The 4,353-nt window shown below is 37.1% G+C and overlaps 1 pseudogene; it reads left to right on the top strand.

Annotated features, from left to right (window-relative positions):
• The first annotated feature begins 3,438 nt into the window (after window positions 1–3,438).
• On the top strand, window positions 3,439–3,556 carry LOC128690350 (5S ribosomal RNA; annotated as a pseudogene).
• Window positions 3,557–4,353: the final 797 nt, after the last annotated feature.

Below are 4,353 nucleotides of genomic sequence, written 5' to 3' on the forward strand. Positions count from 1 at the left end.
GAAAGTAAAGCATCCAAGGAAGCTATATAAGGGGTCTGGCCAGCACCTCACTATTAGATCCCACAACTGTTAAACACCTGACGCGCGCCGACCCAACTTGGATAGGTCCTTTGCACAACTCACCCACAAACTATTCTACCCAAGAAAATTTAAAAATTATTATTTGTCCAGTGTATTATTAAATTCTTCCCAAATTCTATTAATTATAAATGTATCTAATTTATATAAACCGAAGGAAATATTCATATTATTGTCAAAACTGCTTTTTATGAAACAAGATTCAATTATATTCCTGTCGACCATGGACTTGCTTGATACTACTTTCTCAACTTTTTGAAAATCAATTGGATGGTTAAAATCTCTTACATGAATAAATAGAGCATTGGAATCTTGTCCAGTTCTAATGCTATATTTATGTTGTTTTAATCTTAGTTCGAGATTTTTACCAGTTTGACCGTAATAAACTTTATCGAAAAAAAAAAAAATCTCTAAGATTAAAACAACATAAATATAGCATTAGAACTGGACAAGATTCCAATGCTCTATTTATTCATGTTAGAGATTTTAACCATCCAATTGATTTTCAAAAAGTTGAGAAAGTAGTATCAAGCAAGTCGATGGTCGACAGGAATATAATTGAATCTTGTTTCATAAAAAGCAGTTTTGACAATAATATGAATATTTCCTTCGGTTTATATGAATTAGATCCATTTATAATTAATAGAATTTGGGAAGAATTTAATAATACACTGGACAAATAATAATTTTTAAATTTTCTTGGGTTCACGAGAGAAATGGTTATCAAACGGGTAGATAAACTGAAACAAACTAAGTCCCCGGGTCCAAACGAATTATTTTCCAGGATAATTAAAGAATGCAAGTTGAAACTTAGCCGCTGACGAGCGTGTTAATGCTTTCATCCAAACTGGTGTTGTGCCAGAGATGTGGAAGATGGTTAATGTAATTCCTATATTAAAATTAGGGGATAAGTCTATTCCTTCAAATTATCGTCCAGTAAGCCTGATGTCCATAGTAGGCAAATTATTAGAATCTCTTTTAGATTTACTAACGTCCTTCAGTAAAGCATTTGAGGCAGTATACAACGATAGGAATATGATGTTTATTTGTATTTAGTAAAGCCTTCGAAATAATAGCTCACAAAAGACTCTTAAGTGGCAGCTCATGGTATAGAAGGTAAAGTTCTAGCATGGCTAGAGGCATGGCTTACTAGAAGAGAGCAGAGAGTTTCCATTAATGGGGTCAAGTCTGAATGGGAAAAGGTCACTAGTGGAGTTCCACAAGGACCAGTTGCAGGCCCATTGTTGCTCATAAATTATATTAATGACCTTGATGAAGAAATAACAAGTGACATGAGTAAATTTGTTGATGATGCAAAAATTAGGCCAAATGAACTTGAGTTCATGACCTGAGCGCATATCGTTGAGCACTGTGAGCAGCTGGATGAGCTCCCACTTGTGCACTATCTACTGGACTGTCCTGCCACGATGCCCTTACGCAACCGGCTCCTCCCTCAACAATGTTTCAGGTTATGGAACAAAACACTTCTCCAGGTTAAGGGACTGACCACCTCAAAACTACGTCTTCAAGGGTGATGGTCTTATTACATAGTCTTCACATCTCTACTGCCTCTGCAAACTTTTCTGTACTCGGCTGAAGAAGCCTACTGTGTCGGCGAAACGTTTCGGAATAAAGATACCTAATTGTTGCATATGTGTCTTAATTATCAACCAGTCGGTATTGTATACCATTTTAATATTTACCGTGTCTTATTTCACTGTGGCTGATCATAAGATCATAAGGAGGAACACTGTAGCAGGCCTATTGGCCCATACTAGATAAGTCTTTCTTAAACCGTAACCTACTTACAAGAATACTTGCCCGACCCATTTTCAATACTATCCAACATATCTCATGTGCAAGTCCCACTCAATCCAACCCCCCTCTGAATAGAGCTAAAAAGACTTTACCTAGAGCGAAACACTGTCTTCAGAACATAGCAGCTTCCATTAACCTGTATAACAAATAGTGCATGTTATCCTCCTGTCTCAACAGCTGCAGATATCGGCATGTTATGTTAGCATGTGTCTCGGTCCACCAGCCAATGTATTTACTCATCTGTGTATATCCAGTTCTACGTTCCTCTGGTGTCAAACACGTCACTGGGCATTGAGTATTGATGGACTGACATGCTGGGGGATATCAATTGACATCAGGGGTTGAGAGAAACTACGTGGCAAATGTGAAGTGTGTCAGCCTTGCCGTGGCGAGGATGGCTAGTCCAGGGTGATAGACATAGGTGGGGAGCATGAAGTGGGGAGTAGTTGTTCAGGCATAAATACCTTCATATTTAACATGGGATGAGAGAGACAGAAAATGGGACGGGGGGGGGGGGTGTTAACAGCTCGTAGCTTGTAAATAAAGAGAGGAACTTTAACTTAACCTTGTAAATCACTGTGTAAAAAAAAAAAGATTATTTTTTTTTATAATTACTTAAAGGTACTTTTCAAATGTTCTTTTCCAGATAATAACCAGCCTGAAGCAGCTTATCTATGGCTGGTAGCTACTTGCTGTATTATTATTATTATTATTATTATTATTATTATTATTATTATTATTATTAAATTATTATTAAATTATTATTATTAATGATTCTCGCCTAGCATCAAGGTGTGGTGATTCTCCTTTATCTTACATGTATAGATCGTCATCTGTTGCTCTTTCCTTGATGACACTTGAACAAGTACCATTAAGTCAGAGGTGACTGAGTATTGAACAAGAATCTTAAGAAAACACTTAAACAAGAACCTTAAATTAAAGGAAAAAGTGATATTTATTTAAAAGGTTTTAAACTTAGTGTAGAGCGAAAAGTAACTGAATGAGTTAGTCATGTTGTGAAACGCAAATTTTAACGCTTTTGTGAATTTCGAAACCACACGAAAGAAATGGACAATATTCGAAAGGTTTTTGAACAATATATAAGACAAATTTTAAATATAAATGGCTATTGAAAAAACTTCAAAATGGTATATTTGTGATTCTGAAACTGGACAAAATTCGCGATTACACGAGAAAAAAAAACTGTTTTTATTAACACATCGGCCGTTCCCCACCGAGGCAGGGTGACCCGAAAAAAAGAAGAAACACTTTCGTCATCACTCACTTCATCACTAGGAACAAATTAATACAATGGTCGGAAATTTTAAGAACATCGAGACTTGTCTGCTGACTCGTATCGGCAGTACAATCACGTCCCTGACACCCAGCAGTGTTGACTGCACATTTACTGCGTCTGCTGCACCCTCTGTCAGATGGGTGTGGAGGCAGCAGCAGATTCACCAGCAGTCATGTGAATTGCCATAGTCTATATGATCTTAGATATTGATCCAAGTTCTGTGTTGCCTTTCACCAAGTCTTCTTGTCAACGGCCAAACGACGTTGAATGCACTGTTTCTCGTCCGACCAGCGAATTAAGCAACGATGGGTTTGGTTAGTACTTGGATGAGTGACCGCCTGGGAATACTAAATGCTGCTGACCTAAATCTTTCAAGGACCCGAGAGGAAATATGTCACTCTGACTTTTTTGGATTATCCTTGGTTCTCTACACATAAGCTGCTATGTATGATAATCTGTGTAACTGTATTTGTGTATACCTGAATAAACTTACTTCTAGTAGACGGGAGGAGTTTACGACAACGTTTCGGTCCGACTTGGACCATTTACAAAGGGTGACTTTGTAAATTCTCAAAGTCAGACCGAAACGTCGTGGTAAGCTCTTCTCTCCTATGTGCAGGTTATTTGTGTATTGTTCCAGTCACGGTATTGTGCCTTTATGCTATTTATTTCTAGTAGTGTGTGCATACCTATGATGATCACAGGTTCCGTGTGTCCAAGAACTAAGATTTCCCAAGCCTTTCAGAAGGGCTATTTTCCAGTTGTCAATAACAACAGTGATGATGATGATTATGATAATGATGATGATAATAATAATAATAATAATAATAATAATAATAATAATAATAATAATAATAATAATAATAATAATCTTTTTGCTTCTATTTGGATCCGTTTCGACCTATGCCATTACCGGACGGAGGATCGAGCCTCCAGCACTCCTTGTGCTAAATGACCCACCTGGCTTTACCGCTTCGTTTAAATTTATTCTTTTTTAACCCAAAAAATTCTGAAGAAACATTAACCTAGCAACTCTGGTGCTGTCTTACAAGTAACTGCCTGTAGACACTATCACCTGTAAGTTTCTACAAGCAGTTACTGTCCTTGACAAGATCATACAAGCAAGTACTACCACTTGCAAATTTCTACAATAGCAATAG

This window comes from Cherax quadricarinatus, chromosome 32, assembly GCF_038502225.1.
Source record: "Cherax quadricarinatus isolate ZL_2023a chromosome 32, ASM3850222v1, whole genome shotgun sequence".
Lineage (NCBI taxonomy): Eukaryota > Metazoa > Arthropoda > Malacostraca > Decapoda > Parastacidae > Cherax > Cherax quadricarinatus.